The sequence below is a fragment of the Mya arenaria genome, chromosome 6, assembly GCF_026914265.1.
Source record: "Mya arenaria isolate MELC-2E11 chromosome 6, ASM2691426v1".
In the NCBI taxonomy this organism is placed as follows: domain Eukaryota; kingdom Metazoa; phylum Mollusca; class Bivalvia; order Myida; family Myidae; genus Mya; species Mya arenaria.
In genome coordinates this window covers 37,675,465-37,697,277 of record NC_069127.1, presented here as the reverse complement: position 1 = coordinate 37,697,277, position 21,813 = coordinate 37,675,465, and positions in this window count along the sequence as shown.

The window sequence follows — 21,813 nt, the reverse complement described above, 5'->3', positions numbered from 1 at the left end:
TAGCCTTCAGAAAATTGTCTTAAAAGCTGCTAATTAACACTTCCCAACGCCGCGTATAGCGTTGATTCGACGCCGTTGAACGTGGGGGAATTATAGAAATTAAAGCGGTGGGCGTTAATAATGTTGGTGCCAAAGTATTGCTCCTTCACACCTTATAATCACATGAATGCTGGTCCGTTAGGGAAATTGTGCACCTCGAATGTGTGTGACATATGACTTATTCTGGCAACTCTACTTTCGTCCTAAAGAGGTGCAAGTTAATATATTTATGAATTCTTTACTGATGTGATATAATAATAATTTATTAATAAGTGTACTTATCATTCCAGCATTAATCGGTTTAATGGGAGTAGTTTTCATTCTTTATTAAGAATGTGCTAAAGTTATGTTATTGTGATAATGTTTCAATTAATTATTTTTTCTATGCAACAAATTGTGGTATAATTGAATGTGTTTTTATTGTTGTAATTTTCATGTTGATTATTGTTTACAACTATGAGCCAAACCATTATCTTTTAGGTCTATATTTGGCTATGATGGCTAGGCATTGCATTAAATGAAAGGAACATATGTGGTAAACGTTTAGATATGAAATAAATAGCACTTGGTGTAAAATCTTCAAATTATTCAGACAGTTTAGCCACAAATTTGCCTTTTGAATAATTTTGAATAATTATACGCTGTTGCTTTTAAAATTCATTTAAAACATTATAGGCTGAAAAATTTGTATTATATTTTATTTATAGAAAGATATTTTTATAAGAAACTGTTAACATTTAATCCATACTTTGGAGTAGAACAATATCCATGATGCAGTTTTGACATTGACACATATCGAATGAAAGACATAAAAGTATGTAAAAAAACTATTGTAAATACTATAATATTTCAGTAATTTTATATATTGATTGGAATGGCTTTATATTGATAGTCTACATGTTTGTGCATGTATAAATCTTCATTTATTTTGTCTCATTTGTAGCTTTTGTTGATGTATTTTAAATAGCTGGCCATTTCATCTTAACATTGTTTGTGCCTATTTCTAACGTTAGTTTATTTACGTGTAACTAGAAATAAATTAAATTCATGTGCAAGTCTAAGAATGCATATAGTTTGTTCACTTTTATATGGGTTGTATTTATACAATTTATGTGAATCTTTTAAGCAACAGTTTTTACTGCTTTCACAAAGTCAGCTATGCAAACGCGTTTATTTGAATGTTGCGTTTATCCATTTTATGTGAATTAGAATTGAAACTGAATTTCAAGGTTCAACTTAAGAATGGGAATAGGGCAAGTTTGTTGTTCACATAACAATCAAATTGTTATCCATGTAAGTTCTCTGTTGTTTCATTATATTAATCAAGTGCTAAAACTGTGTAAATATTTTCAGGATTTTTATTCATTTTAAAGAACATATCTGTATTGAAGTTAAACTGTATTTACTCATGCATTCCTATGAACCAGGCATATCATATGAGATTTCGGCAGAAGCATTGTTTTGTTTTCTTTTTATGTAACTTGTGCTCAACCAATTGAAAGCCAGCTTGAGTGAGTGAGGTTGTGCACATAAACTAGTTTAAACCCCCAGAAAATGTACATTAAATGACCGTTCCAAGGCGGTACCTAAAAATTCTTGATAAACACGCCTAGTTTTATATATTTCATATGTAGTGTGGTTGGTGGAGTTTTGAATTGTTGTTCCATGTTGTTGGTTTGTGATTGTTTGTTTTAGTGTTTTATGTCATCGGCGTTGACCCTTTGTCATTTAAACGGGGTTTATGTTTAAACTTTCGAGTATATATATTGATGTGTAAGTAATTATTGTAAGTCTGATGATTTTGTCCACCCCCTGTTTCCTGGTATTATTATTAAATATTTAAAAATGTAAATGTACTGTATAACTAGATCAAGATGGGTTGTTTGTTGTATAATCATTTCATTTCAAGAAGAAAACTGTCGAAATTGTTAAATAAGGTTTTACCGGAGATTCTATTTTTTATGGATTACCAGTATCATTAAACAGGCTTTTTATTGCAAATAAAAAATAGGGCTTCATTTTGTATATATCAGGCACGAAAATAGCACATTTGATAAACTAAAAGGAAAAGTTACAAATTCAAGATAACTGAATTGGGTATTAAGGGATTAAAATTTAGGGATACAGTAGGGCCTGTTAACTGATGTGAAAGAGAGATCTTACTGTTTTCATGTTTGTTACCTATGACTGATATTGTTAATGGTTTAAAAGTTTAGTCATTGATCATGCCAAATTGTTTATTTGATATTTAAATAAATACATGAAAAGGCTTCTTATTATCAACATACAAAACTGATTATCCCCACATTATTATATGCGCATACACAAAATTTGTATGTCTGAAATCGGGCATAATAATTATTAGATTGAGAAACATTATCAGTACTGTACTTGATTTGCACTTGTTAATGTAACTACCCATACAAGTTGCAGTTGACCATAACAGTCGTTTGCTGACCGACTCAAGATTTTGACCTAACTAACTGCTTTACAACAAGTTCCATAACTGCATCCTTTCTAGCAGAAACTGTTTTCCAGTGTTAAGCAACAGTGACCTTGACGATGACCCTGTAAACAAAAATGCTTATATGAACTTGCTATGCACCAAGTTTAATCACAATACGTAATTCCTTAAACTCAAATTATTGATGGGAAAACTGTTTCTTTTATTTACAGTTTTCTTTAATAACGACATTGACTCCACTGAAACAGGTACATCTCCACATTGACGTCCTATTTGCCATATGTCATCACAATAGAGAGATCAACACTAACAATATATACTACATAGTACATCCATATATATAAAATGTACAATAACTACATTTTCAACATATCCCAAAAGGATACCACCTGATGAAATCAAGCGAAGTCACTTTGTCATTGTTCAATTTGCGTTGGCTTTCATATGTTGCTGTTTCAAAAGAATTTCACAAGAAGTATGGTGTTGAAGGTCTCTTTAAGTCTTCAGTTTAGTTTTTAGAGTATATACATATATTGCTTCCTTAATCATTATAAATGTCACACACTGCTTAGAATCCTAGTTTATACAACTGGATTGCTACGAGTACGAATAATTTGTATGAAACACATTTAAGCAAGCAACAGGATTTCATTTGGTGCCTGTACTGGAAATTTCATTATTATTATTATGCATGCTTTAGAGGTTAACATCCAGAGTGTGTATACCACGTGATAATTTGTGTCATAAACGCTACGTCGGAAGGCAGCAGTTTACTTCGAATGGTGACTTAAAACATCACGTGATTTTTTTATATTTTAGTAATAAAGACCTTCAGCATTCTTACACTTATGACGTTGAAACGTTATGACGCTTAAATCTGATTAAACAGGTAATACACCTTGATGACGTTGCACTCAACAAGTAGTCAATTGGTAAAATTGGTTTCTCAACCTCTAAGTGTGGATTTTCTAAACCTTTAATTTGTTGATGTTTTGAGTTTTTCAACCTCTAATAGGTACAGTTTTTCAACCACTAATGTGTTGAGTATCTCAAACTCTAATGTGTGAGTTTCTCAACCTCTTATGCGTGTACTTTTTCAACATCTTATGTGGAGTTCTCAACCTTCTAATGTTCGAGTTTTTCAACATCTAATGTGTGGAATTTCTCAACCTTCTAATGTGTGGAGTTTCTCAACCGCTTATATGTGGAGCTTCTCAACCTCTAATGTGTGGCGTTTCTCAACGTTCTAATGTGTGGAGTTTCTCAATCTGTAATGTGTGGAGTTTCTCTACCTCTAATGTGTGGAGTATTTCAACCTTCTTATGCGTGGAGTTTTTCAACCTCTTATGAGTAAAGTTTTCAACCACCAATGTCTGGAGTTTTTCAACCTCTAGTGTGTGGAGTTTCTCAATCTCCTATGTGTGGAGTTTCTCAATCGCTCAAACGTGGAGTTTCACAACCTCTAATGTGTGACGTTTCTCAACGTTCTAATGTGTGGAGATTCTCAACCTCTAATGTGTGGAGCTTCTCAACCTCTTATGTGTGGAGTTTCTCAATCTCTTAATGTGTGGAGTTTCTAAATCTCTAATGTATGGAGTTTCTCAACCTTCTAATGTGTGGGGTTCCTCATACTTCTATTATGTGGAGTTTCGTAACCTTCTAATGTGTGGAGTTTCTCAACCTCTAATGTGTGGAGTTTCTCAATCTTCAAATATGTGGAGTTTCTCAACTTCTAATGGGTGCAGTTTCTCAACCTTCTAATGTGTGGAGTTTCTCAACCTTTTAATGTGTGGAGTTTCTCAATCTTCTAATGTGTGAAGTTTCTTAACCATCTATTATGTGTAGTTTCGCAACCCTCTAATGTGTGGAGTTTCTCAATCTTCTAATGTGTGTAGTTTCTCAACCTTCTAATGTGTGGAGTTTCTCAACCTTTTAATGTGTGGAGTTTCTTAACCTCCTCATGTGTGGAGTTTCGCAACCTTCTAGTATGTGTAGTTTCGCAACCTTCTAATGTGTGGAGTTTCTCAACTTTCTAATGTGTGGAGTTTCTCAACCTCTAATGTGTGGAGTTTCTCAACCTCTTATGTGTGGAGTTTCTTAACCTTTTTATGTGTGTAGTTTCACAGCCTCTAATGTGTGGAGTTTCTCAACCTCTAATGTGTGGAGTTTCACAGCCTCTAAAGTGTGGAGTTTCTCAACCTCTAATGTGTGGAGTTTCTCAACCTCTAAAGTGTGGAGTTTCTCAGCCTTCTAATGTGTGGAATTTCTCAACCGCTAAAGTGTGGAGTTTCTCAACCTTTTAATGTGTGGAGTTTCTCAACCCTCTAAAGTGTGGAGTTTCTCAACCTCTAGGGTGTGGATTTTCTCAACCGTCTAATGTGTGGAGTTTCTTAACCTTCTAATGTGTAGAGTTTCTCAACCTTCTAATGTGTGGAGTTTCTCAACCTTCTAATGTGTGGAGTTTCTCAACCCTCTAATGTGTGGAGTTTCTCAACTTTCTAATGTGTGGAGTTTCTCAACCTTTTAATGTGTGGAGTTTCTCAACCATTTAATGTGTGGAGTTTCTCAACCTTCTAATGTGTGGAGTTTCTCAACTTCTTATGTGTGGAGTTTCTCAATTTTCTAATGTGTGGAGTTTCTCCACCTCTAATGTGTGGAGTTTCTCAACCTCTAATGTGTGGAGTTTCTGAACCTTTTAATGTGTGGAGTTTCTCAACCTTCTAATGTGTGGAGTTTCTTAACCTATTATTATGTGTAGTCTCGAAACTTTCTAATGTGTGGAGTTTCTCAATCTTCTAACGGTGTAGTTTCTCAACCTTTTAATATGTGGAGTTTCTCAACCTTCTAATGTGTGGAGTTTCTCAACCGTCTAATGTGTGGAGTTTCTTAACCTTCTATTATGTGTAGTTTCGCAACCTTCTAATATCTGGGGTTTCTCAACTTTCTAATGTGTGGAGTTTCTCAACCTCTTATGTGTGGAGTTTCTCAACCTCTTATGTGTGGAGTTTCTTAACCTTTTTATGTGTGTAGTTTCACAGCCTCTAATGTGTGGAGTTTCTCAACCTCTAATGTGTGGAGTTTCTCAACCTTCTAATGTGTGGAGTTTCTCAACCTTCTAATGTGTGGAGTTTCTCAACCTTCTAATGTGTGGAGTTTCTTAACCTTCTAAAGTGTGGAGATTTACAACCGTCTAATGTGTGGAGTTTCTCAACCTTCTAATGTGTGGAGTTTCTCAACCTTCTAATGTGTGGAGTTTCTCAACCTTCTAATGTGTGGAGTTTCTCAACCTTCTAATGTGTGGAGTTTCTCAACCTTCTAATATGTGGAGTTTCTCAACCTTCTAATGTGTGGAGTTTCTCAACCTTCTAATGTGTGGTGCTTCTCGATCTTTTAATGTGTGGAGTTTCTCTACCTCTAATGTGTGGAGTTTTTCAACCTTCTTATGTGTGGAGTTTCTCAACCTTCCAATGTGTGGAGTTTCTCATCCTTCTAATGTGTTGAGTTTCTTAATCTGTAATGTGTGGAGTTTCTCAACCTTCTAATGTGTGGAGTTTCTCAACCTTCTAATGTGTGGAGTTTCTCAACCTTCTAATGTGTGGAGTTTCTTAACCTTCTAATGTGTGGAGTTTCTCAACCTTCTAAAGTGTGTGGAGTTTCTCAACCTTCTAATGTGTGGAGTTTCTCAACCTTCTTAGGTGTGGAGTTTTTCAACCTTCTAATGTGTGGAGTTTCTTAAACTTCTAATGTGTGGAGTTTCTTAACCTTCTAATGTGTAGAGTTTCTCAACCTTCTAATGTGTGGAGTTTCTTAACCTTCTAATGTGTGGAGTTTTTCAACCTTCTTATGTGTGGAGTTTCTCAACCTTCTAATGTGTGGAGTTTCTCAACCTCTAAAGTGAGGATTTTCTCAACCTTCTAATGTGTGGAGTCACTCAACCTTCTAATGTGTGGAGTTTCGCAACCTTCTAATGGGTAGAATTTCTCAACCTTCTAATGTGTGGAGTTTCTTAACCTTCTAATGTGTGGAGTTTCTCAACCTTCTAATGTGTGGAGTTTTTCAACCTTCTAATGTGTGGAGTTTCTCAACCTCTAAAGTGAGGATTTTCTCAAGCTTCTAATGTGTGGAGTCATTCAACCTTCTAATGTGTGGAGTTTCGCAACCTTCTAATGTGTGGAGTTTCTCAACCTTCTAATGTGTGGAGTTTCTCAACCTTCTAATGTGTGGAGTTTCTTAACCTTCTAATGTGTGGAGTTTCTCAACCTTCTAATGTGTGGAGTTTCTTAACCTTCTAATATATAGAGTTTCTCAACCTTCTAATTTGTGGAGTTTCTCAACCTTCCATTGTGTGGAGTTTTTTAACCTTCTAATGTTGGAGTTTCTCAACCTCTAAAGTGTGGAGTTTCTTAACCTTTTAATGTGTGGAGTTTCGCAACCTTCTAATGTATGGAGTTTCTCAACCTCTAATGTGTGGAGTTTCTCAACCTCTAAAGTGTGGAATTTCTCAACCTCTAAAGTATGGAGTTTCTCAACCTTCCAATGTGTGGAGTTGCTCAACCTCTAAAGTGTGGAGTTTCTCTACCACTTATGTATGGATTTTCTAAACCTCTAATGTGTGGAGTTTTTCAACCTTCTAATGTGTGAAGTTTCTCAACCTGTCATGTGTTGGGTTTCTTAAAATATTATGTTTGATGAAATAAAATCTTGTATGAAATACATATCCCTACAAATCATATCGTATTTTAGCTGCATGGCTTTTCAAAAAATAGAATTTATAAGTTGCTGTCCGTTCATTTGACTTTCCATAGCCATTTTAACTTAAAGCAATGATCAAAATCTTGAACAATTATCACCAATCATATTTAAACCTCAATAATCCGGGCCAAAATCGGTTTCAGTACTCAGAAATATTCAGTTGATATTTAATTCATGTATAAGAATGTATGTTTCTTATCCTTTGCCTTTATATGTTTAAAAAGTATATGAAAAAAACACACAAATTAATTCAAACATATGGGTATACCAGAGCATTTTATTTTACTTCATAGCATTGTGACAAGCGCTTCAAAGCAACACATTAACAAACGATATATTTTAAAATGAAAAATATTGTTATTCACATATAGTCTAAATCATTTTAACACTTCACTATTTGAACCACATAAAACCTCTAATACATATATGTATATATAACTAACGTTCCAACATATATTTCTTAACCCCTAAACCCTTTTTCAATGTACATGTATACTGATACATACATATCGTTGCTATATAAATTCAAAATCTAAATCATGACGTACTGGTGCTTACTTACTGCTGTCCGGAATAGACATTCCAATTATTATCGATTGATGGCTAAAGGTTGTTTTTCAATTTCTAATAATTACTCAGCACGTCAAAAATAGTTTTTGCCAAATCTGTATATACTAGTTTGAGTTATGATATCCGCTATTTGTTGGATTGTGTAGTTGGAAATTGAGCGAAAATGAACTTTCATAAGATATTTTAAGCATTGATCTCATTTTTTTCTTGCGTTTATGCTTTTTAAACGCAGTAGAGCACGCGAGCAAATTACGTCAACCGTGCTAGTCCTGCAGCAATACTTGTGTGACAAATACAGAAACAAGCTCAGTAGCCAAAAGGAAATGCGAGAGAAACATTAATACTTATATTTTCATTTTAAATAATTATTCATTACGATTAAAAATTGGTAGTATCTTCTGCAATCGAATATTTTTTTTCTTTTAGAAATGTAACCGACATATTTGTATGAAAAAATAGCTGATCTTTGTTAAGTAGTATATCATTGGTTAAATGAGGTCACGCTAATACAATTGTAGCGCAATATTGACATTGAAAACGATGTCAAAACTCATTGCGTATTACACAATATAAACGTCAAGTTTTATCAATACAAATTACTAGGCAATGTAAATATTACATTCCAAATTTCTTTTCAAATAGGAGAAATCACAACAAATAGAGAAACTACATTCCATTTGCAAATGTCTTGTAAATAGCAAAATAAACGTAGAGAGAGAACAATATATTTGTATGCGTACAGAGAAGGGTAAATCAGTATGTGATTAATACGCTATTTTCCAGTACAGCATCTCATGCACGTTACTTAAATGAGTTCTTCGAGATAAAAATAGAGTAAATTTCACGAAATAAATTTAATTTTTCACTTGCAAAAATAAAAATAAAATGCCTAAACCACCAAATAAAGACACCTTCTATGCATGCATATGCAAGTTACAGTCCGGGAAGGCTAAACTACAATGAATTTTGATAAATGACCTTTAAGTGTTACCTTTGACCAACAGAAACGAGTCATGCATGCAAAACACCGTCTCATCATCAAAAGATTCAATCAATCCTGTTTGCATGGCCAAGTTAAACTGTTTTAAAATATAAAAAAAACATGAGCATATGCATTATCAAACTCATCAATATTCTGCTACTGTTATATTAGCCTATTTATTATTGACCACTTTTTACTATGTCAAGGGCTATTAATCCTGTAAGTTGAGGTGAAGCGTCACACAAAAATGCAAATGCATAAATTACCAAGCTAACAAACATTGTTATAAAGTTACTTGTCATGTTGTCCAACACTTTGGAGCTACATGCGACAAAAGATCTTTCAAATCATTCGTTAATAATACAAGGGTCATCACTCTTGCTAGACTAAAGTGCAATGTCACCGAAATCGCAGGTGCATCTTTTATCGTGCTGACCAACATTACTATAAAGTTTCCCAGCTGTTGAGCTACATCTTACACAATATTTTTAGAACATTTCTTTTTAAACTAAAGGAGCATAATTATTTTTAGACGTTGTGAAATGTCACAGAAATCCAAGTTGCACAATTTCTTGTGCTGACAAGTATTGCTATGAAGTTTCATGTGTGTAGGGGCAATACCCTTGGCACTTCATTCAACATAAGATCTTTCAGACCATTTTTTAAAAGAGCAGTATTTTTTGTGATACAAAGCGATATGCCAAACACATTCCCGGTGTACAATTTCCCATGCAGACCAACATTCCTAATAAGTTTCATGTTTGTTTGTGCAATACTTTTGGAGCTACATTCGAAATATTTTACAGGCTATTTTTTTCAGGGGTCATAAGTCTTGTCAAATGAAGTGAAGTGTCAAAAAAATCGCAAATGCACAATTTCCCATGCTGATCAACATTGCTGTAAAGTTTCATGTGTATTGGTGTAATATGTATGAAGCTACATTAGACAATATTGTACATAACATTTTTTTTTAATTAAAGGGCCATGACTCTTGTAATAAAAAGTGGAATGTTACAGAAATGGCATTTGCACCATTTCCCTTGCTGACCAATATTGCTGTGAAGTTTCATCTCTGTAGGTGTTTTTGAACTGACGGGACATAATCAACTTCCATGTAGACCAGATGAAAAGAGGATATAACAATTTAAATGCTGTGTTAAACTTCAAACACTGAAGTGTGAAGAAATAAATGGTTTTAACATCAAGCACTTTTTGCTGATCAGAGAAAGTTCAAAGATTGTTCAAATATGTCATTTGAACATAATAGGATGTTAAGGTCAGGGGAGACTAATCCTGCTACTCTGAGTCAGTATCATCGTCTACTATCCGCTCTCCCCTCTCCTGTCGGCCAACTAGATTCTGAACAAGCTCGTCTGCCGTGAACGTCAGCGTTCTCTGGCTTGGATCTGAAAGATAAATATGCACTTAAAGGTGTTTTAATTGTCAAAGAAAATTAACTGTTCTATTTTTGGTCTGCATTTCTGGCAGCTAGCTAAGCAATTCATCTGACAAGAATCTTGGGATATCTGAATTTGATAGGGACTTTTAAAACATCTGAGTTCTGCGTAAAACAATTAAAGTATTGTTTCGCTTACTAGATTCATTCTTAAGCCAGACGGTTGTTTTTGTATTAAAAAATCGATGTCTCCCCTATGGGAGCCACATTTTTGACATTTGGAAAAAGAAAAAATATGTATGAAAAAGCATATGACGCTCAAAATAGAATCAGTGGGACATACACAGAAAGTACATTTTGTTGCTGATACTGAATAAAGTGCTTGAGACTTGGTTGACTGTATTTTTATGGAGCAAACATGATTTTTCGATTACACTTTTTCTGAAGGACATAATTGGAAATTTAGTAAAAATTCCTTCAAGCTGTTCAAGAGATGTAGCAGACACAAAATATATCCATAGGACCTTTGACATTATAGTTTGACCTTGACCTTGAACTGTGCTGGTTGTAACATTCGGCCTGCATATCGTCTCAATATGGTGAACATTTTAGGCCAGCTCTTTAAAACAATCATCTTAGCTTTTTTAGTTTTTTTTATGTGACGTGTTAGTGTAAGAAACGTCTGTACATGTGGCATGTTGGTGTAAGAAAGATATGTTCATGTGACCTGTTAGTGTAAGAAACGTCTGTACATGTGGCATGTTGGTGTAAGAAAGATCTGTTCATATGGCATGTTGGTGTAAGACACGTCTGTTCCTGAAGCATGTTGGTATAAGAAACGTCTGTTCATGTGGCCTGTTGGTGTAAGAAACGTCTGTCCATGTTGCCTGTTGGTGTAAGAAACGTCTGTTAATATGGCCTGTTAGTGTAAGAACGTCTGTTCATGTGGACTGTTAGTGGGAGAATCGTCTGTTCATGTGGCCTGTTAGTGTAAGAACATCTTTCCATGTGGCCTCTTAGTACAAGAAACGTCTGTTCATGTGACCTTTTAGTGTAAGAAACGTAAGTTCATGTGGCATGATAGTGTAAGAAACGTCTGTTCATGTGGCCTGTTGGTGTAAGAACTTCTGTTTCTGTAGCCTGTTGGTGTAAAAAACGTCTGTTCATGTGGCCTGTTAGTGTAAGAAACGTCTGTTAATGTTGCCTGTTGGTGTAAGAAACGTCTGTTCATGTGGCTCGTTAGTACAAGAAACGTCTGTTCATGTGGTCTGTTTGTATAAAAAAACGTCTGTCCATGTGGCCTGTTAGTACAAGAAACGTTTGTTCATGTGGCCTGTTAGTGTTAGAACCGTCTGTTCATGTTGCCTGTCAGTATAAGAAACGTCTGTTCATGTGACCTGTTAGTGTGAGAAACGTCTGTTCATGTGGCTGTTAGTGTAAGAAGCGTCTATTCATGTGACCTGTTAGTAAAAGAAATGTCTGTGCATGTGGCCTGTACGTTTAAGAAACGTTTTTTCATGTGGCCTTATGGTGTAAGAAACGTCTGTTCATGTGGCCTGTTCGTGTAAGAAACGTCTGTTCATGTGGCCTATTGGTGTAAGAAACTTCTGTTTATGTGATCGGTTAGTGTAAGAAACGTCTGTTCTTTTGGTCTGTTTGTGTTAGACACGTCTGTTCATGTGACCAGTTAGTTTAAGAAACGTTTGTTCATGTGACCTGTTAGTGTAAGAAACGTCTGTAAATATTGCCTGATAGTGTAGGAAACCTCTATTCATGTGACCTGTTAGTGTAAGAAACGTTTGTCCATGTGGTTTATTAGTGTAATAAACTTCTGTTCCTCTAGCCTTTTGGTGTAAAAAATGACGTATGTTCATGTGGCCTATTCGTGTAAGAAACGTCTGTTGATGTGGCCTGTTGGTGTAAGAAACGTCTGTTCATGTCACCTGTTAGTACAAGAAACGTCTGTTCATGTGGTCTTTTAATATAAGAAACGTCTGTCCATGTGACATGTTAGTACAAGAAAAGTCTGTTCATGTGACCTGTTAGTGTAAGCAACGACTGTTCATGTGATCAGTTAGTGGAAGAAAAGTCTGTTAATATTGCCTGCTAGTGTAAAAAACCTATGTTCATTAGACATGATAGTGTAAGAAGCGTCTGTTCTTGTGCCCTGTTTGTGTAAGAAACGTCTGTTCATGTGGCCTGTTAGTGTAAGAAACGTCTGAACATGTAGTCTGTTAGTGTAAGAACATCTGTTCATGTGACATGTTGGTGTATGAATCGTCTTTTTACGTGACCTAATAGTGTAAGAAACGTCTGTTCATGTGGCCTGTTAGTACAAGAAACGTCTGTTCTTGTGGTCTGTTAGTATAATAAACGTCTGTCCATGTGGCCTGTTAGTAAAGAAACGTCTGTTCATGTGACCTGTTAGTATAAGAAACGTCTGTTAATGTGATGTGTAAGTGTAAGAAACGTCAGTAAATATTGCCTTCTACTGTAAAAAAACCTCTGTTTATGTGACCTGTTATTGCAAGAAGCGTCTATTCATGTGACCTGTTAGTACAAGAAACGTCTGTTCATGTGGTCTGTTAGTGTAAGAAACGTCTGTTCATGTTGCCTGTTAGTGTGATAATTGTCTGTTCATGTGGCTTGATAGTGTTAAGAAACGTCTTTTTGATGTAACCTGTTGATGTAAGAAACGTCTGTTCGTATGGCCTGTTGTTGTAAGAAACGTCTGTTCATGTGGTCTGTTAGTGTAAATAACGTATATTCATGTTGCATGTTAGTGATAGCCTCTTAGGGTCAGAAGCGTCTGTTCATATGGCCTGTAAGTGTATGAAACGTCTGTTCAAGTGGCCTGTTAGTGTATGAATTGTTTGTTTATGTGGTATGTTAGTGTAATTAACTTCTGTTCATGTAGCCTGTTAATCGTAGTAACGTTTATTCCGGAAGCCCGTTAGTGTAAGAAACATCTGTTAATATGACCTGTTAGTGTAAGAAACGCCTGTTCATGTGACCTGTTAGTACAGGAAACGTTTGTTCATGTGGTCTGTTAATGTTAGGAACGCCTGTTCCTGCAGCCCGTTAGTGTAAGAAACGTCTGTTCATGTGACCTGTTGGTGTAATTACGTCTGCTCATGTAGCCTGTTATTGTGAGAATCGTCTGTTCATGTGGATTGTTGGTGTAAAAAATGTCTGTTCATGTGACCTGTTGGTGTAAGAAACGTCTGTTCAAGTGACCTGTTGGTGTAAGAAACGTATGTCCATGTGGACTGTTGGTGTATGAAACGTCTGTTCATGCGTCCTGTAAGTGTTAGAAACGTCTGTTCATGTGACCTTTTGGTGTAGGAAATGTCTGTTCATGTGGACTGTTGGTGAAAGAAACGTCTGTTCATGTTGCCTGTTAGTGTAATAAACGTCTGTTCATGTGGACTGTTGGTGTAAGAAACGTCTGTTCATGTTGCCTGTTAGTGTAAGAAACGTCTGTTCATGTGGCCTGTTAGTTTAAGAAACGTCTGTTACTTTTGCCTGTTGGTGTAAGAAACGTATGTTCATGTGGCCTGTTAATGTAAGAAATCTCTGTTCATGTGGCCTGTTAGTGTTAGAAACGTCTTTTCATGTGGCCTGTTAGTATAAGAAACGTATGTTCATGTGGCCTGTTAATGTAAGAAATCTCTGTTCATGTGGACTGTTAGTGTTAGAACCGTCTGTTCATGTAGCCTGTTAGTATAAGAAACGTTTGTTCATGTGACCTGTTAGTGTGATAAACGTCTGCTCATGTGGCTTATTAGTGTAAGAAACGTCTATTCATGTGACCTATTGTTGTAAGAAACGTCTGTTCATGTGGTCTTTTAGTGTAAGAAACGTATGTTCTTGTGGCCTATTAGTGTAAGAAACGTCTGTGCATGTGACTGTTAGTGTAAGAAACGTATTTTCATAAGGCCTGTTAATTTAAGAAACGTCTGTTCATGAGGCTGTTGGTGTAAGAAACGTCTGTTCATGTGATCTGTTAGTGTATGAAACGTATGTTCATGTGGCCTGTTAGTGTAAGATACTTCTGTACATGTGGCCTGTTGGAGTAAGAAATGTCTGATCATGTGACCTGTTGGTTTAAGAAACGTCTGTTCATGTGACCTGTTGGTGTAAAAATCGTCTGCCAATGTGAACTAATGGTGTAAGAAACGTCTGTTCATGTGGCCTGTTAGTGTAAGAAACGTCTGCTAATGTGGCCTGTTAGTGTAAGAAACGTATGTTCATATGGCCTTTTAGTGTAAGAAACGTCTGTTCATGTTGCCTGTTGGTGTTAGAAACGTCTTTTCATTTGGCCTGTTAGTAACAGAAACGTCTGCTCATGTGACCTGTTGGTGTAAGAAACGTATGTTTATGTGACCTGTTGGTGTTAGAAACGTCTGTTCATGTAGCCTTTGTGTAAGAGACACCTGTTCATTTGGCCTGTTAGTGTAAGAAATGTCTGTTCATGTGGCCTGTTTGTGTGATAAACGTCTGCTCATGAGGCTTGTTTGCGTAAGAAACGTCTGTTCATGTGACCTGTTGGTGTAAGAAACGTCTGTTCGTATGGCTTGTTTGTGTAAAAAACGTCTATTCATGTGGCCTGTTAGTGTAAGAATCATCTGTTCCTGTGGCTGTTAGTGTAAGAAACGTATGTACATGTGGTCTGTTAGTGTATGAAACGTATGTCCATGTGGTCTGTTAGTGTATGAAACGTATGTTCATGTGGCTGTTAATGTAAGAAACTTCTGTCCATGTTGCCTGTTAGTGTGATAAACGTCTGTTTATGTGGCTATTAGTGTAAGAAACGTCTGTCCATGTGGCCTGTTAGTGTAAGAAACGTCTGTTCATGTGGCCTGTTAGTACAAGAAACGTCTGTTCTTGTGGTTCTGTTAGTATAATAAACGTCTGTCCATGTGGCCTGTTAGTCAAGAAACGTGTGTTCATATGACCTGTTAGTATAAGAAACGTCTGTTAATGTGATGTGTAAGTGTAAGAAACGTCTGTAAATATTGCCTTCTACTGTAAAAAACCTCTGTTTATGTGACCTGTTATTGTAAGAAGCGTCTATTCATGTGACCTGTTAGTACAAGAATCGTCTGTTCATGTGATCTGTTAGTGTAAGAAACGTCTGTTCATGTTGCTTGTTAGTGTAATAAATGTCTGTTCATGTGGTCGTTAGTGTAAGAAACGTCTGTCTATGTGGCCTGTTAGTGTAATAAACGTCTGTTAATGTGGCCTTTAAGTGTAAAAAACATCTGCAAATGTTGCCTTAAAGTGTAAGAAAATTTCCAACTATTGCCTGTTTGTGTAAGAAACGTATGTAAATGTGGCCTGTAAGCATATGAAAGTTTCCTGTCAATGTACAAAAAATATGTTAATGTGGCCTCGAAGTGAAAGATAGTTTGCTCGTATGGTTTGTGTAAGAAACGTCTATGAATTGTTTAAAACGTCTGTTTGTGCAGCCTGTTAGTGTTAATACGTCTGACAGTGTGGCCTGCAAGTGCCAGAAACATATGTTAATGAAGATTTTTTTCTGAAAGGAACGTGTCAATGCGGCATAAAGGTTTGAAAATGTGGCCAACTAGTGAAAGAAAGGTTTGTTGATGTTGCCTGTTAGTGTAAGAAACGTCTCTTTATGTGACCTGTTTGTGTAGAAAACGGCTGTTACTGAGGCATGTTTATGTGGCCCGTTTGTGTAATACGAATAAAATGAATTTTCAACTATATTCGTATTTTGTTTTGCATGTTAAGGTTATTTTGTCGATGTATAATTGTAGACTTATGTTAGCCGGCGCCCGAGTGCATTCGCCGAATGGTCTAAAAAACTATGACATGATCGAGTTCGAAATAAGAATTTATAAATAGGTGTGAAATACCAAATCGGGATCGTAATTTTTACTTCGGAATAAGGATCATTTCGGACCGAAAAATAATTTCGAAATAGCAATAATTTCGGATAAACGGTGTTTGGAATAGCCGTGTTCAACTGTATATTATTTAATATTTATTATATATATATACATGTATAATAAAATATTAGAATGATGGACACGTGGAAAAGTATAAATGAAGCGTTTCTATTGTGACAAAGACGCATGTCATTCGCGAACCGAATCAATCCTTATTATATTGCAAACATGTTTTTGCAACATTAGTTTAAACCTTTACTGATACTCTTATTGGTAAAGCAGAAGAGTATTAATAGATACATGCATTTTATTCCGGATGTATATACATAACTGACATTTGTTGGATATTTTTATGGCATGCGGATTTTGACCAATATAGCGCACTTTGTTTACGTAACATGACAAAGTGATGTATGTCCGAACATTTTCAGTTAACGATGTATTACATTTTATCTTTCTACAGTGCGCCGTCACATGTTTAATAACCTATTATTTAGATACATCCAGATAATACACAAATGTATAAGCATAGATAGATAGATAAAACAACCCGCTGTTATTAAGCTGTTAAGCATATTTTTGGTAATTTCTGTTTTATTCGCCATTATCGCATGGCTGTTGTTTACATAAAAGGGTAAATATTTGATGGCTGATCGTATGGTGTTTTCCGCACGCGCATCATTTGAGATGAGCTTTACCGGAGAAAGCGGAACGACTTCATTTTATAGCTCAGCTACAACCATGTGCGGTCACTTCATGTGATGTTGGTGAATGCGATGCCTATAGTTACTTGTAGCCCGTATAAGCACTAGCCGTTCACCTTGATCGGAAGTTCAGTAAGAGTCCGTGCAAAAAGTGCGTTTGCAGTACGCGTGCACCACGGCGGTCGTAATGTCAACTCACGTGCACCGTTAAATGTAACTCTTGAGGCGACCGCAAGACGACATTTAAGTATCCGAATTATGCGGTCCGTCCTTCATCAGATAAAAATAAACTGTAATGCCATCTCGGGCTTCGTGGTATGTCGACTGAAAATGAGGGAAGGGGTATAGGCGACATCTTGACACGTTAAAGCAACTAACCTCAATGAATGTGCCTTTTAGTTTCTTTGTTAGTGTCCATTTCACCGCAAATGTATGTGGCCATGTTACCGGTATAGTTGTAACAGCTTTAAAACATCCGTGCACGGTGGGATATGTTAAGTCTCTCAGTTGGAAAAGCTTACGTACGTCAGTTTAACGTTGCGCGAACGGAGAATACGGTGAAAGGTAAAAGACCTCAAGCTGCTTCAATAACTGAGTTATTAAGCAAGACACTATGTTTTCATCTCAATGCAAAACATTAAAATAGCTGCTATCAAGAATAGTTTTAAGTTAAAAGGGGTGCTAGTAACAAGAAACTCCTTGTTATGTTATAACCCCTTTTTTAAAATGATATTTTTAAGATTGGTTCTGTAATATTCCAACAGCTCCGTCGTAATATTTATGACTTATGAGAAACATGAGATGTAAGGATATAAGGGTATATAAACTACATGGTACATACTGATCCTAAGTATTCCTAACAGTTTAAAATTGCAACTTATTTATTCTTCTTTCATATTCCATTTCGCCCGAGTCATCGACTGAGCGTAAGAAAATTCAAACTAGTGTCCTCAAGTAAAGAAGTGACAACTCGGTAAGTTAGCCATTCAGTCCGTAAGAGTTGTTTCCTAAATATGTCACTAGCATAGAGGTATAAAACGTGCTACTTGTATGTTCATCGACCACTTGTATACTTTATTCATGATAGAGACTGTTACATCGACATATATATTCCAAAACAGATCACATACGGGTGCACTATACTTGAAAGGTATTCGCTCATTGTTTGTTAAATGCACTCTCGAGTGTTAGGAGTGTTAAAACTAAGATACTGACAGCTGGAACCTTTCAGCAAACGTTGACATTTGCTCAAATATCGTATTTGAAGACCACAATTTTCAATTGCGTTACTAACGGATTGTAGCGATTTTCTTGTCGCGTGGATGGTTAATTGACATTATCACGTGATGTTATCAATGTAGTGTTATAACATCAAAATATCCATCTCTGTTATATACGGCTTGTGGTTTAGCGGTTAAATCGTTGTTTTTCTTATCTTAACCGGCGTGTGTTGGCAACCCAATAAAAGAAATATTTTCTACACTTAAACTGTGTTTATATTTGCAATTTCGATATCATAGAGTAAAATAATAATAATAAAATAAGTGTTTTAGGTGCATTACCTGGAAAACTAATTTCTGGTCCTAAAAATGACCGAGTCCGTTTAAGCTATTTGTAAGTTAGTATGCTTATTCATGACGTATCATACTTTATTTATGTTTCATTACACCTAAAATAAATAATAAAAACATACATCTAAAGAATCATAAAAGTCTTGCGTCACTTATTTAAACAGGGCAAATACCCTAGCCTAAAAAGTCAGTAAATGGTCAGTGCTAAGTTTACTTCCCACCTTGTTAAGATATTGTATAAAACATAGGTCACTGGACTTGATTCTCTAATAAGATTGTTTGATATAAAATCTTACCGCATCCACCAAATGGGGCAGTATCATTTTTTACCATATGAGCAGCTTTCTGTCGGGTTTGATTTCGTTGATTAACGCTCTTTCAAAAACTTAAGTTATTCAATCGCGATGAGTGTTATTTCAAACATTGTACGTGCCATGCATTAAACAAAGGGATCAGCGATCAGGGTTCTGAATTATTGATCATTGAGATCCCAACTACACTTTATCCTGTCTAGACTTACGCATTTTATTTCAGTAGCAGCTATATTAAATGCTACATGTTTAGTTCCGTTTTAAATATATTTAGCCTCTATATTTGTAACTTACCATAAGGATTAGTAGAAAACACAAGGAAACAGAATATTAGCACAGTTATTATTAACAAAGATGTCAGATGGCGGCGAAAATGTAGAAAACACAGTGTGTATGGCTTTTTTTTAAGGTAAGTGATATTAATTTTATGATTTCCATTATTCGCGACGCCATGTCGGCTACACCGTCTTTAGGCTTCTGGTAGCTGAAAAAAGGAAATAATTGACGAATACATATTTGTAAACATGGAAACATTAATTGGGATTTTTGATCTTAGATCTTTGATCTTTGAACATAGTAGTTTGCAATATGTTCTCTTCCCCTAATGTTTGTTAAGTGTGGGTTTGCAAATTTGTGACGCTTTCTTTGCTGAAGTAGAGCTGACATGGTATAGAATATAGAAAAAGTGGCATCGGACATGTTTAGTTTAAGGTTTTTTATTGTAACCTAATCTGTGAAATATCATATTTTGTTCACTGCTGTTTTCATTGCAGTAAACATATTAGTTTTGAATAAAAAGTAAACGGATGACAGGAAGAATTTTATCAAAATAATGACAAAAAAATCATGTCACGATGGTTTGTTTGAAAGGAAATTGACATTTTCTTAAAGTTAGCATGAATGAAACATAATTTGTTGAGTTTCGGCGTAAGATCACACTAGTTTCAACTTGTGATCACAGATGATTACCGTTTCACGCGTGGCTACGCTGATCGTGAAAATGTTCTTTTGTGTAATCATTCGGTGAAAGAAATTTCGATCTTACGACGTCGTTCAACAAATATTATCTTTATATTTAAAGATATAAACAACAGTAGTCTGACCAGCTTTATAAGGGAATGGGTGGCCCTAAAGTGAGGGAACTCAAGTCAGGAGAAGTAACAATTGTGGAAGCTTATGAAACAGTAGTCTGACAAGCTTTATAAGGGAATGGGTTGCCCTAAAGTGAGGGAACTCAAGTCAGGAGAAGTAACAATTGTGGAAGCTTATGAAGGAAAAGAAAATGTGATGAAATTTTAGTGTTATCACGACTTTCATACCTCTTCACACTCACGTTATATGTAAACAAAACAGCAGTATTTCGGACATTATTAAACGAGGCGATTCTTCAGATTTATTTTCAAGCATCAAAAAATCATTCAATGTCGTGCGGTGTGACTTTTATGTTTGTGCACAAAAATGCATTTGTTGAATATTGAGCGGTTAGAGATTTTAAGCGCGACAAGTATGTGGAATGTGACATTTACATTCAAAATCATCTGTTTACGGGATAGGTTTGCGATGAATCAGGAAATTGAACCTACAACAACCCTCTGCCTGTAAGTTAGACGTTGTAACACCTGAGTTAACCGTCTGACAAATATAAATCTTTCTAAGTTGTGTTCTGTCTGGTGTTACCTGGACATACATTGATATTGCCCTTTAAAACAGCAGTTTCGTGTATGATGTTGGCATTGCTGTTTCTGTCTATTAATTTCTTTTTGACATTTTCTTTTCGTTTTTTTTTCTTGTTATTGTATAAGGCAATATTTGATGTTCGTTTTCATATTATGCTGAAGCTTCTATATCACCCTTTTGAGTAAATGGATAAGTTTATGTGATATAATAATAATAAAGTCATAAAACTATCACTTGTAAAAAAAGCAGTTTTCTATATGGCACACTATTATAATTATACTGTAGAGTTAGAATTTCAAATCGGAAAAGAAATTCAATCGCAAAAAGATGCAACTAAAGCGACTCATGAAATAAGCCGTAATATATAAGTGCAAACGATTCAAGAGATATAACTCCATAGTTTTAATTTATGTTGAATTTATGTGTTATTTTATTATACCTGTGCATAATGTAATCTAACACTTTAGTTTGCAAAAGGTGCAATTAAAAGCAATATTAAATTTGAAGTGATTGAATATAGTATAAACTATTTTTATTAAAGTTTGTCGTTGTGATCATGTTGGAGTCATGTTTCTCTTCAAATGAAGCTATGCACCATACTATTTCGAATACGGAACGCACAAACAATTAAATAAATGCATTATGTACGTGCATATCAAATTCAGAAACAAACGCCTTTTAAGGATCATATTACAGAGTTTAGTGTGAGCTTGGGTTGTGTTTCTCTTAAAACATCGAACTGTTCTGCACAGCTGTACCTATTCCTGACTAGGAGAATCAAAAACATACAAACTTGTAGGAACTGGTTCATTATTCAAAATACAGCATTGACAATAAGGATGGACTCACTTCAATCTTAAATGTTTTGTTTTCTATCACCAAGTTAGGCTTTTTATGGAATATTAAAATTAACAAAGTGTCTTCAGGTAAAGTCACAGGTGCATATTTACACAGTCAGTGCATGTGCCAAGAAACAAGCCCACGTCTATGTTTAGCTGGGAATCGACCCCACTGTCGATTTCCCTTTTGCGAGAAGGAATGTTATATATGAGCCGTACACTACGAGATCACTAGAGGATTCAGGCAGCATCCAACCCCACCCTAAAAGTATCCAAGTGAACTTTGAATGCCAATATGATTCAAAGAAGTATGCATTCATTTCCCAAGAACGAACCATTTTCAACGAAAATGAGCAAATATTTATCCCAGTTCCTATGCATTTTTTGCAGACCTGTGAGTAATATCTTGATCCGCCCTTGATGCTGATTCATCGTAATATCTTTAAATACACGAAACAGTTTTCCACTGTCTGTAACTGTTATATTACGCTGTGCGTTTAAAGGGAATCAAGGCAAGTCTAGTTTTCTTTTACGCTTTATTTGCGATTCTTAGAAAAGATACTGACGTTTTAAACAACAGTTTAGTCATT